The sequence below is a fragment of the Aethalodelphis obliquidens genome, unplaced genomic scaffold (assembly GCF_003676395.1).
Source record: "Aethalodelphis obliquidens isolate GAN/ISIS:26980383/991018 unplaced genomic scaffold, ASM367639v1 scaffold69, whole genome shotgun sequence".
Taxonomy (NCBI): domain Eukaryota; kingdom Metazoa; phylum Chordata; class Mammalia; order Artiodactyla; family Delphinidae; genus Aethalodelphis; species Aethalodelphis obliquidens.
The window spans coordinates 5,057,684-5,071,301 of record NW_020838013.1 but is presented as its reverse complement, the minus strand read 5'-3'; the positions used below and the strand labels follow the sequence as shown (position 1 = coordinate 5,071,301).

General features: G+C 42.4%; 1 protein-coding gene across 6 annotated transcripts in view; it reads left to right on the top strand.

Annotated features, from left to right (window-relative positions):
• KMT5B (lysine methyltransferase 5B) overlaps positions 1 to 13,618 on the top strand; it is a 58,792-nt gene that overhangs the window by 6,019 nt on the left and 39,155 nt on the right. The window contains exon 1 of one of the 6 annotated variants that reach the window (XM_027090680.1): positions 342 to 509. The exons of the other annotated variants lie outside the window; for them this stretch is intronic. The gene's annotated coding sequence lies outside the window, so the exon portion shown is untranslated. Of the gene's footprint in view, positions 1 to 341; positions 510 to 13,618 lie in introns of those variants that run through there. 6 annotated transcript variants of the gene reach the window in all.

Here is a 13,618-nt window from a genome sequence, read left to right as displayed (position 1 = left end):
AAAACAGAGTCCCCCAATCGCGAGCGGCGGGGCTGCTCCCCTCGTGCTTGCGTGTGCCGGCCCTGTTCTGCCCGTCGGGATCTACGCGTCGGCGCCGGCGGCGGCGGCCGGGGGGCGCGGGCCCTGCAGTGGGCGCCGCCGCCGGAAGGGAGCGGTAGCGGCCGCCGGGCAGCGCCGGGCCGGCCCGCGGCCGCACGAGGGGAGCAGCCCCGCCGCTCGCGATTGGGGGACTCTGTTTTCCCTTTTCTCCAATGGGCAGCCGTGAATGGTCTCGCCCAATCTGCTCCCTCTGCCGCGCTCAACTTTGGGTTGTTTTTGTTTGGGCTCGAGCCTCCTTTCAGATTTCCTCCCGGGCCCGTCCTCCGCCCCGCTCCGTCCCTCCCCTGACAGCGGCTCCGGCTCCTGGCCGGGGCTTGCCTCCCGGGCCCCCTAAGTTGGCCGGCGTCTCGGGTCCCGAGAAAAGGCGTCGGTCCTCCCAGAGTGACTCGATTCTTTTCACATATCCAAAGGTGATGTATCAGCGTCACCCCTACCTATGAGAGTGGGGGAAACGTTGACAAGATGACAACTCGACCCAACTTGCTGGAATGGTAGAGAAGCACGTTGGACCCAGAGAAACTCACTCCCTCTCTGTTTGGGGTTATTTGACCCCGTGTTAGAGCTCTTTTACTTCCGACCCATTGACTGGGGGAACTTTAAGAATACTGAGGGGGTAGAACATGTGTTCTTCGAAGTTAATTTTTCAGAACTTGCCGTATGAAATTCACCCTGGGGGGAAAAGTCTTATCTAGAGTGGTAGGCAGAACTGATTGGTTGTGATTGCGCTTCTTTTCATCAGGACCTTTTTAGATTTAAACCATTTTGATATAAAGTATAGTTGAACGTGGCTTTATAGGGTCATCAGAGGAAACAGTTGCTAGCTGAAGCTTTTCTTCCTTTAATATTAAGAACACGCCTATAACTTCTGATGATTAGTCATAAAAGCGTAAATATTTTGAAAAGGGAGGGGGCAATCAGTTTAGCCTGAAATAATCGCAGATAATTTGTGCATACTGGGAAGTTTACTTAAAGAGTTACTTACTATAGGTACAAGTTTGTAGCCGAATGTTTAGCAACTTCCACCACAGGTGTGGGCCCGTCATCTAAGCATTCTCCTCTTCCTTTCCAAACCCGGGCCCCAGTGATTTCCCCTGCCTGGTGCCTTTTGCTCGCACCCTGCCCGGCATTCCTGCATCCCCTCCCCCGGATTGATACTCGCCTTCAGGAAGGCCCAGTGAGAGTGCTACCTCCTGGATAAATCTTCACTCCCCTTGCAGACCTCTTACAACACAAGGGCAGGGGCTGACCCACTCAGGAGAAGACACACTTCTGCTTTGTTCCCTGAGCAGTTGTTACATTGTATCATATTTGCTTGTTGACCTTCCCCTCAGCTTTCTTGTGAGCTTGTTATTTATCTCCTCTGCTCAGAGCAGGTACAGAGTAGGTGCTCAGTAGACACTGGATGAAAAATGCTAATTAATAGAGCTTGGTGATTTATACTTAGTTTTTCTTTTTTTTTTTAATATTTATTTATTTATTTGGTTTTGCTGGGTCTTAGTTGTAGCAGGTGGGCTCCTTAGTTGAGGCATGTGAACTCTTAGTTGTGGCGTGCACGTGGATCTAGTTCCCTGACCAGGGATCGACCCGCAGCCCCCTGCATTGAGAGCGTGGAATCTTAACCACTGTGCCACCAGGAAAGTCCCTATATTTAGTTTTTCAAAATATGTTCATTCTGTTGTTATTGAAAACGTTGTTGTCATTGACACAACAACTTAGTTTGGGTGTGAAAAGAATAATGGGGATACTTACTCTTTAAGAGGAGAATAAGGCTTAATTTTTTATTAGCCCATAAACTTTGAAACCACACTCAAAGTCATTTCCACGTGCCCTCTTGCGATGTTTTCATTTGTCTTCACAGACACACTGAAGTGCTTATGTCTTGAATGCTCCATACCTGAACCAAATACCAGTGGGCAAAATGGGGGGAGGGGAGGATGGGGGTATAGCAGAATATGCATGTGAAGGAAGTGGTAGCAGGTTGTGTGTCTTTGAGCTTAGAGTTTTGTGGGTGGAGCATGTTGGTTTATAAATTTTCCCTTGGGTCATCTGTATCTGGGATTGAATCTGATTTTTCTTTGAGTGTCAATTTGTGGGCTTATAGGACATGAGCTTGTGGCCTGGTTGTGTTGCAAAGTCATTTGTGTGTGAAGCATCTGAGCAGCTCCCTGTCCACAGGAATGCCCTTCCCACGGCTTATGAGAGCAAATCCTTTCAGATGAATGATGTCAGTTCCATTATTTTCTATTTTTGCCTGCTATATATGAGCTCTACTTTGTCTCCACTCACAAACTCCTTCCCCTTCATGGGCAAGAGTTACACGACTGTGTCAGCCCTAGAACACTAATTGCTGAGTTTTCCACACAGTGTTAAAGATAGGGACCATGTGTCCTTGTTCCAGTATGACACACTGTTGGTTCCATAGCTACATTGAGTAAATGCAGGAAGAGAGCTTAGGATAGTATCTCAGATAGAGCTCTATGCAATATAAGTTTGTTTGGTTTTTTTTTGCGGTACGCGGGCCTCTCACTGTCGTGGCCTCTCCCGTTGCGGAGCCGCGCAGGCTCAGCGGCCATGGCTCACGGGCCCAGCTGCTCCGCGGCATGTGGGATCTTCCCGGACCGGGGCACGAACCCGTGTCCCCTGCATCGGCAGGTGGACTCTCAACCACTGCGCCACCAGGGAAGCCCGCAATAGAAGTTTTATGTGTAAGATGTAACTTAATTTTTTAGCCTGATTTTTAGTTACTTTTTATTTTGGGAAAAGTATTTTACTGATGTGTCTTGGTGTAGGAAATGGTTTTAATTGCAATAAAAAGCACAAACTTAAATTTATTACAGGATAAAACTAGCCAATGCACTTTAAATTTCAAGTATTAGGGAGTTCTAACCATTAGAACACAGTGATTTGAAAGTAATTGTTTTCTTGGACAGACTGTCAACTCTGAAATCTTTGAATTGAATCCTGTGGTTTTAAATGTTTCATCTAACAAGCTGAATGGGGAAGGGTCCTAGCGAGCAAATCAGGGGACCCCGGGTCTTAGGAAGGTTTCACAACTTCCTTTAAATTCTTTCTACCAACTCTACATTCCACTCCCCCCCAAAAAAAAACCTTCTACAAATCTGTTTTTACTTTAGTTCTTACAATAATCCCTTTTCTTCCCTGTAATTTGGTGTTTCCTAGAAGATTAGAAGTGCTGGTTGAGAGGAAACATCATGCCTGACCAATATCTAACCCTGTGTTTTTCTATTAATGTGATTGGAGTTTGTCCTAGTCAGATTACAGAAAGTCTAAGTAAGTTTTCACTTACAGTTATATCTTATTTTATTCAACAGACACATCCCCAAATTTTAGTCATGCACACCTTATTTTACATGCATTACAGGATTTTGCTATTTTAAAGGTGTGGAATAGAGAGAATCCATCTGTGCATGACAGACTCATCACCTTATTGTTGTAAATCAGCATTTATGTCTAGCTAAAAAAAAACAAAAAACACTTTCCTTTTGATCCCCATATTGCTCATAGGCAGTAAGTTAGAGTGGATATATTATCTTTACATAGTTGGTGATGGAACCAGAACCATTTGCATTAATTCTAAAATATTGTCACAAAAGGGAAAAAATAAAGTCACTGATTTCCGTAGTCATTTATACTATAAATTATGCCTTGCTTCATGATTTTCCTTCCATCAGATTAAAGGGTTCCTAGGACCACTGGACCACTTTGGTCACTTGCTGCCTCTGGCTCCCACGTCTGCCAGCCAGATTTGAAGCTGACTGGTATCTGTGTGAGACAGAGTCAAACCCTGCACCATCTTCTAAGGTTGATTATAATTAGAACTACAGTTGTACGTGTAATTCTGGGGCTGGATGAAGGTCCGCTGGAGTAAGAATCAGCACCTGTGTTCCAGTCTGCTCCACCTTATTTGTGTAACACACTGACAGGGCAAGCCTTAGTTTCTTCATCTGTAAAATAGCTAAACATTAATCTCTGAGGTCACTTCCAATTCTAAATTATACTTTGTCTTTTACACTTGAGCGCCACCCATTTTCTCACTTCTAAGAGCGACTTTAATCATATTTTGCCATCTCTGCAATTGGTTTACATAGTTCATCTGTATATTCCATGTAGTCTTTTCTCCTTGTTTTGAAATATTAAGTTGATGATACAGCTTACATTCATTTGGGTTTTAGAATTTGGAGACTAGGGTCCCAAAAGCCTAATTCTTAAGGTCTATATGGTTCCCACATCTCTGTGGCTCCTGCCTATCAGCTGCATTTCTGCAAGATGTCTTATTTTCTGTATTATAAGAGTACACAAAAGTTAAGTGGAGCTAGGAAGCATTCCCCAGTGATAAGCCTGTTTGTTTGTGGGTGATGCACATGTGACTCAAATATTGAAGTAAACCCCAGACTTAGGCCTGAATGCTAGGGTTCTAGACTCAGCCTTACAACTTAAAGCAGTTTGACTTCAGGAAGGCAACTCCATTCTGAGCTTTAGCCATCTCATTTGTAGTGGTAATACCTGTCTCGCCTCCCTCCTAGGGTTGCCAGGCTGGTGAACCCTCAGTCATGTGGGTTAAGGTGCAACAGACACCTAACTTGCACATCTTTATAGGAACGCCGGGTCAGTACATCTCTCGTGACACTAGGATTGCCTCTCAGCTTTAAGGCAAAAGATCCCTTCAGTGAAGGGTCATTCTGCTTCCTATTCTGCACTCTTCTGCTCTGTTCATCAGATACTTGGTTTTCACATGCTTCTGTGTGGTTTTGCAAGGTCCCCCACTCCTTAGTAGCCCCGTGTAGATTTTCCTGAAAGCTGAAACTCTCGTGCGCCCTCTAGTGTTCCCTGCACACAACCAATATTCCAGCACCACGAACAGTGCCCGGTGGCTCCCAGTAGGTTCTTGATAAATGTTGGATTGAGTTGATTCTAAATCTTCCGAATGATTCATTTTGTCTGTCTCATTTTTATAACAAGGTTGAAATATATGATCTCTGAAAAGTATTAATGATCTCTGAAGAGTATTTTTATTTTCAAAAAAAATCTTTATGTTGCATGTTATGAAGGGATATATATTTTTAGCAAGAAAACCAACCTACTCTTAGGAAAATGGATGCCCCAGCTAAAGAGTAAAGGGGGCTGATCCTTCAGCCAGTGAGCCCGTAGAGTCTGGAGCCGGAGAGGCCATATACAAACCTGCTTCTCCCTTCCCGTTAAAAAAGAAACAAAAATCAGACCTCATTCAGAGGAGGATTTAGACAAAGCCAGTTGCTTCAGAAAATATTTGTTTGGTGGATATAAACAGATACCAGGAGTGTCTCTGATCCAAAAAGAAGATGATTGTTTCTGTATTTATGCTTTTGATTTATCCTCCTTGATCATCCAGTCTAAAGTTTGTTCCTATATTATTCTCTCCTGATATCCTAGTTGTTTCCTTTATAGCTCTTACCAGAATTTACCATTTCATGCTTATTTGATTGTCTCTCTTCCCACACTATACTCTGAGCTCCATAAAATCAGGAACCATGTCCCTTTTTGTTCTAGGGTCTTCCTCTTAAAGTATGGGGCGAAGCATGTTTAAGAATTTGAGTCAGGATTATATTGCTTTCTTATATGGTGTCAAGAGTGTACAGTCTTTAAACCCCACCTTGGCTAATTTTTTTTTCTAATTCTCTAAGGCTTCCTCTCCTTTGTAAAGTGGGGGTGATAATAGTAGTATTGTATATGTTGTATATATTTAATGTTTTTATTATATGAATTATGTTGTATAGTTTAATATTATATGTTAACGAATATTTAAAATATATTGTATATGTTAAGGGACTGTGATGTGGCTAAATGATATGATATATGTGAAGTTATTAGCACAGTTCTTGGGTCATAGTAACAAGCAATAGTGTGAAATGGTGCCCAGAGAACTGGAGCTAAGAGGTGTCTCTCTGTCATCCCCATGGCACTCAGTTCTTCACTCACGTCTTGAGCGGACATCACTTAGCTGTGTGTTGGACACTGTGCTAGGCATTGAGCGGCATGCCCCAGGCGCTGTAAGTGGGGAATGCTCCTTTGCAAGGCCTCTCTGACTCTCACGGTGCCAGCATGTGTCTCTTGCTTATTTTATTCCCTTTTCTCTTCACTCCCCTTTTCCTTTCATTTAACTGACCATGATAAAGCTCAAAAAAATCTTTTTTTTTTGGTTTCACATATTGGTAGCATATTATCTTGTCAGAAGAAGTGAATTACTTTGGGCATGTAATACGTGTCCCTGAGCCTGTTTCTTTTAATCTAAGACTTTTTGCTCTGAAATTCTGTGATTTTTTGAATTAAGATAATGTTGAAATGCTTGGTGAATTGTAAAGTCCTCTGTTAATGTTACTCTTTCACAGTCACTTCTCTCCTGAGTTTTAACATCTTAAGACAGTTTCACGTGGGTGGTGCCCCATCCTCAAATTCAGCAAACCAAACTTTCTCATCTTTCCTGCAATTGTGTTCCTTCTGCAGTCCCTAACTCAGTTCACGGCAATCTTGCAGTCTCCCCAACTGAAACTTCTACCCCAACTAGAGATTTCTGATTTGACTTCCTTTCTGTCCCTCAACACCTATGTCTGATTTGTCACCAAGTCTTGCCAAGCTCGTATTTGAAAAACCAGAGCTTTCCTCTCTCTTCCCATCCATTTCTACTCTTTGTTGCATTTAGTTTTCTAACTGGTCTCTCTGCCGCCAATCACATGCTTTTTAGCTAGTGGGATCCTTTCTATGAGTACAGTTGAGCAAATTCTCCAGTCTTTCATCTGTGTAACCAGAAAAAAAAAGGTACCTGCTTTACAGGGTGTGACAAATGATAAAGTTAACATAGGAAGCACTAAGTGAATGGAGGAGCAATTATTTCAACAAATGGAGTTACAGTAAGATAATATTTTATCAGATACACAACAAGGTATATTCTATTGTAACAAAATCTGCAGTCCCTCTGAATGTTGACATGTGAGGCTAATTCAATGATGTTTAACTATACATTGTTGCCAGAAGTCACATTCCTTCTCTTCAGGAGCTGTAGGAAAAGCAAAGCTGATCTCAACTCTGTATCATAAATTAGCACCCCTGGTCCTTTTTTATTCTGTTGAAAATTTGTACTTTTTTTAATGGATGAGGTGATGTGATTTTTTTTTTTCTTTCCTGTGGGAGTTACGGTAGGATGAGGAATGGAGGGGAAATTTCTACTTGATTGTTTAAAGTTTTGTGAATAATACATCAGCATATCTTCTTTGTTTCTTAGTTACATGAAAAGAGGAGACAGTTGGAGACCTTTATTGTATTAGCAGTTTCTGCTTATTTAATCCTTGTGCCAAACCTCTTTTCATTTTACTAATGAGACATTAGCGAGGTTAAATGGCTTGTCCAGGGTCACATTGCTGGAGAGCAGTGAGTGGAGCCAGGGCGGCACCGATGCTTTGACTCCACCCTGAGCCACGTCCTGAGCCACTGTGCGCGCTGCCCCCTGCACGGTCTGCCACCTGGCCTTTAGGACCCAGCCCAAGAACCACCTTTTGGAAGTTTTTTCTCACCCTTGTCTTTGCCCAGTAAGAATCAATTGTCCTTTGTTCTACTTACCTCATAGCCTCTCAGGAACTGTGGGCTGTACTTACAGACTCTTGACACTAGGTGGCATCTGTTTCTAGAAAAGTAAAATGCTGTTTGGGTCTCAGAGACTACTCTAACAAAGGAAGCGTCCTTGAGTTTACTTATAGGCACTACGAGGTAAGCGGATGGGTCAGACACGGAGAGATGGGGAGGAGATTTTAGGGAGATTAGGGGCAGAATTCCCCTCAACAACCACGTCAGCTAAAACCTTTATTTTAGAAATACCTACTGAGACAATAGGAGACACAGATCTTTCTTACATAAAACCCTTTGTTGTGATACGTGTTGGTGTACGTGTGGTGTACATAAATAAGGAACTGTGAAACAGTATTTTCTGTAATGAGTTTATCACATGCTCAGCTGTAGTTCAGTGGCTGAATAAGTATAAGTGTTGCAAACGTCTGATCGTAGACTTAACCAGTGGTGGCTGTTTTGCTGTTTAAAATGGTCTGCTAAATGAAAAAGTCTAATAGTTCTGATTTTCGTTTTTTTATTGTAAACATATATGTAAATATGATAATGTTCAGTATGTTACGTCTAAGGAAGATCTTGGTTAACTGTGCTTAAACAGTGCATGAGTAATTAGATGTAATTGAGACACCAGCTTTATCTTCAAAATCCATATAGCTCTCTCTGTAGCCGTGTTTCATATGTGCAGTTGAAGGGGGAAATGTCTTTTTTTAAAAGTGTATTTAAGACAACTTTTTAAAGGTGCTTAAAATCTCTTTCCCTGTGACATGTTGGAATTTTATGTATTTCTGGAGTCTAATTAGAAAGCATTTTTACTTCGATTTGCTTTTTCCTGGTCTCTGTATTAGTTTCCTGTGTGTGCTGTAACAAAGTACCACAGACTTGGTGGCTTAAAATAGCAGACATGTATTCTCTCACAGTTCTGGAGGCCGGAAGTTCACCATCAGTTTCACTGGACCAAAATCAAGATATGGGTAGGGCTCCCTCCAGAGGCTCCAAGAGAGCATTGTTCTTTGCCTCTTCCAGTTTCTGGTGACTGTGGCATTCCTTTGCTTGTGGCCACCTCACGCCACTCTTTTCCTCTTCTTCTCAAGTGTGTGTGGTGTCCAATCTCCCTCTGCCTCTCCCTTTTAAGGGCACTTGGGATGACATTTTGGGCCCACCTGGATAATCTCTTTCATCTCAAAATCTGTAATTTACTCATATCTCCAAAGACCCCTTTCCTTATAAATTAACATTCATAGGTTTCAGATTAAGACCTGATAGATATCTTTGGGGACCATTTTCCAGCCTCCTTTAGAGAAGTTATTGCAACCAACTTAGCAGGATTAGTGACGCTATCTCTAGCCATCATTTTATCCTAAAAGGGGGTGGGTGGAGCATTATTATGCATTGGTGGGACTGCTCTTTTCAGGCACCATCCTCTTGCTGGTCTGATTGGGGCTTTGCCACCTGAGGCTACTTGAGAAAGCTGTTAAATTGGCTGAAGCAAAACGCATATGAGTTTGACTCTACAAAAGCTGGAAAAGGAAAGCAGAAATGATACTTTTAATAATGGCATGTCATTAGTAATTATTTTACAAGTATAAAGACCTATTCTTTGCTCTGGAGTTTGGTTCTGGATACCCGATTAGCGTTGACGGCTCCAGTTGTAGAGCAACAAGGGCTTAATGCTGAATTAAGAAGAAGAAAAATCCCCAAGACTTTTCTTTCGTACCACTAGGACTAGTTGAACTCTGACAGGTCATCTAAATTCTTAAATGAGATTTATTTCTGACAGTGTTCATAGGAGCAAGTTTTAAGGTTATAGGTGAGATCATGGATTCATGGTAGCTTTCTAAGAAATTGGCAACCTGGCAATTACCCTGTCAAACTGCATTACAGAATTACAATGGAATAGTGATCCCACATGCTTCTGATGGCTTCTCAGGGCTTCTTCAACTGGTCTGATTGTGTGAATTATTACTGTAGGATTCCATGGAACCTTGGCTATATGTTATTTGCAGATGAATTTGGAATAACCGTTGATAAATACTGACATGGAATTCTTTGGTACATATATTATAGAGTCCTTTTGTAATTTTAGATTCGAGGGAGAGAACTAATACCCACTGGGGCTTATGTGTAGCAGTTACGTTTGAGACTAGAAAGGGGGATATGATATGAATGGACCTGTGGTATGTTGGGCCTTGTGCTAGGTTCCAGTGATACGGAAGTGTACCTTAGCTCATTTATACTGCAGTGGGGAAGGCAAGTGTCACCAAGTAATTACATAAAGAAGTGAATACAGTTGTGATAAACACCATGAAGGAGAAATATTCAAGCATGTACCCAGACAAATCTCCTGGGTGGAGGGGTGGGAGGTGGGGACTGATGGGCAGGCTGGCAGTAGCCCAAGTGCAGAGGCCAGTGGTGGGAAGATGCCTTGCACACTGGAGGGTCGTAAGCTAGGCTGTGTCTGGAGTATTAGCTGGAGCAAGGGGTGAGACTGGCAGGGCTGGATCATGCAGGACCTGTAGGCCTTGGTAAGTAAGGTAAATTCTGTTAATGGTAGTTCTTAACAGTTTCAAAATACTTTTATTTTTGCTATTGCATGTAATTTTCACATGTGAGATAGGCTGCACACATGAGGCCCTAGAAGGGGGAATTGGTTTTTTACTTAACTAGTGGGATGTTGTTGGAACTGATAGTAGTCTGAGTAGTTTCACCCCTGGTCCACCTTGTGCTCTTTGTTCTTTTGGGGTGGGGGTGGGGGCTGTGTGTTTGTTTGTTGTTTCTTCTTTGGACAGTGCTTTCTTTCATTTCTATGCTTTTTATTTGTGTTTGTCTTCCTTGTGCTTATTTTAAATATAAAGCCTCTGGGAGTCTGGGATTGTGACACTTGAGCATCAGAGTCCACAAGCAAAGGCATCAAAGACTTGTGGAAGTAGTTCAGTGATATTTTTTCAGTTCCCATCAACCTAGAAGTCTGATATTTGAATTGCTCTGTTTAAAGTTTTAGAAGTTGGCTTTAACTTACATACATACGGATGATGCAGAAGGATTTTTGTGAAATCTGTTTTATTTTCCTTATATACACCTTTATTTTTTTATTACAAAGTAATATATGTTCATTTTGAAAAGTTGAACCTTTTGAAGAATATGTCATGTAACAGTTAAAAAAATTGCTTGTAATCTTTTTCTCCAAAGATAAAACTGTTAACTGGTGTATCGCATTGTTTTCTTAGCAAATTGTAACTGAATCACTTGAAAAATGTTTGTTCTGCTTTTTCTCAATAAAGATTTTCAAAAGTGCTCTAGCAAGCTAGACCCTGCTTTTTAAAAATATATGTTATCTTTTCATTTTCAGCCACTTGGGGATTGTTTCCATGTCAATGGATAATTTCTCAAAGATAAACTATCTGCAGACAAGTTCAGCTTGTAAACTGGTTAGAGTTCTTGGTAATGGCACAGGAATTATTTTGAAATTCTTGGTAGTCTTTCAGAATCAATATTTTCATTTTTCTGACAGATGTTTTGAAATCCTGATTTGTGTTTAGGATATTCAACAAAAAATTCCTTTCCAGAAGCTTTAAGTGAAAAAGAATTGAAACCAAAGTTCTCAAATTGGAGGTGAGCAGCTGAGCTCAAAAGTCACTAAGAGTTTATGATCCTTGTGTGTGTCCATAAAGGGACAGTGGGAGGCTAACAGGGTGTTGACATTTGTCGAGGGTCCATCACTGGGAATAGAGCGGGCACTTTACATAAACCAAGCGCATTTTTCTATGGAACAACTCTGTGGTTTCTTTAGAAACGTGAATATCAAGTATTGGGGGAAGCGGATTGTTTGGTTTTTTCCCAATTATAAATAAATAGGTTCACTGTAAACATTTTGGGGAAAAAATCTTTTTTTGATGTTAATCCCATTCCCCCAAAGACAGCCATTGCTGTTGGTGATTTGGATTGTATGATGATGTGTGTGTGTGCTTTTTACCTTTGTGGTATTAAAATGTGATTAAACTTTCCTCTTTAAATGCAACTCTTATTTTAGCAGTTTTCTGGCACGTTTTGTATTGTCATAAATTGTGTGCATTTGATACTAGAATCTGAAGTATGTGCATCCTTCCCCACCTGTTGGTCCAGTGAAACCTTTCCTGTTGATTTCCTGTTGATTTCAGGTAGTCCCTGGGGGTGGGTGCAAGGTGTGCCCATGCCAGAGCATAGTCACAGCTGCGTTTCCTTAGAGCCCGGTTGTGTCATTTTTGTGAACACTCAAAATAGAAATAGAGGGGGCAAAGCCTTGCACAGAACCCCCAGGGATTCCGTCCATCAGCATACTCAGGTGATTTATTACTTCAGGCCAGAGAACTAATTAATCTGTTCGTTTAAAAACTTTTTTTTTTTTTTTAAACAAAGATCCTTGTAAACTCTCTCAAGGCATACTGGTCTCAAATTAACCTATTCCCACCATCTCCCATCCTGTGAATACTACATTCATCTTTTCTGGCACCTGAAATTTGGACTCTTTTTCTCTTGTTTGAAACAAATAACAAGAACTTAGGACTCTCTTATTCATTATTCCTTAGAGTCCTTTCTGCCATCTCATTCTTTCCCCATGAGCCCACGTTTCGAGACTTTATGTCCATTTCAGAAGTTCTCTGTCGTTTCTGAGAGAGGCTCACAGTGGCCCATCTGTCATGACTTTCAACTCTCAGAGATTTGCCTTATGAGCAACTGCAGCCTGTGCCCAGCTGGGTCACTCCTTCCTGAAGCGCTGGGCCCTGGTTTGCTTTTGCTTCTCCTCCTGCCTTGCTAGTTGCTCCTTTTAGTATCCTTAGCTGCTGTTTCCTCATCTTGATCGCTAAATATTTGGGGGTCCCTCAGTCCTTAGACTTCTTTTATCTCTACTTCCTAGGTGATTTCCTCTTGCCCCATGGCTTGAAATCCCATTAGTCTCCTGACTCCAAGTTTATACATCCAGCCTGGGCCTGTCCTCCAGATCCAGCTGCCTAAACATCTCTGCTTGGTTTCTAATAGGCATCTCAAACATGACCAAACCAAACTCCTGCACCCCAACCCCTGCCAAAACCCGACCTCCCTGTGGTCTTTGTCACCTCCATAACTGCTAATTCCATTCTTCCACTTGCAAGTACATCTGAGCCCTCTCTCTTTCACACAGTGTCAGCAAAATCTTCAGAAAAGATCCTGAGACGAACCACTTCTCACCGCTTTTGCTGCTGCGAGCCACCAGCATCTGTTTCCCCTCTCATTGATTGCTGTGGTCTCTTTAACTGCTTTCTCTCTCGTCCCCCCAAATTGTTAGTCGCTTTATTAGACCTGCTTTTTCAAAAGCATTCAAACTCTTCGCCACATGACAAGCATCCAGCATGGGCCTTTAACACTTAACTCCTGTCACTTCTCTGCTCTCTCCCTGGGAGTTAGTGCCCAAGTCGCAGAAGGGGCTTGGAGGCCCTCTGGCCTTCCTCCTGCCCCTCTTACCCCCTGCTCTGCTCCAGCCACACTGGGCTCTGTGCTGGTCCTCGGACACACCAGCTGCTTTGCTCCCTTGGCTTTGTACTCGCTCTTTGCCTGGTGCGCGCTCCCCAGTGCTGCCCCGCTTTTCCCAGGCCCGCCCTGGCTCCGCCTGAAACACTCCCGCCACTTAGAAACGGCTTCATTTTCTCCAGGGTGCTGGCATTTATTTGTTCGTTCGTTGCTTCCCAGAGCTTTCTTCGTTAGAGTATAGGCACAGGTGAGGGTGAGAAACCTTATTTGCTGCATCCTCAGTGCCTGGAATAGTGGCTGGAATGTAGTAGATGTCTAATAATTTTCATGATTTTTTTTTTTTTTTTTTTTTTTTTGGGTTCGGGGGCCTTTCCCTTCTGCAGCCTCTCCCGTTGCGGAGCACAGGCTCCGGACACGCAGGCTC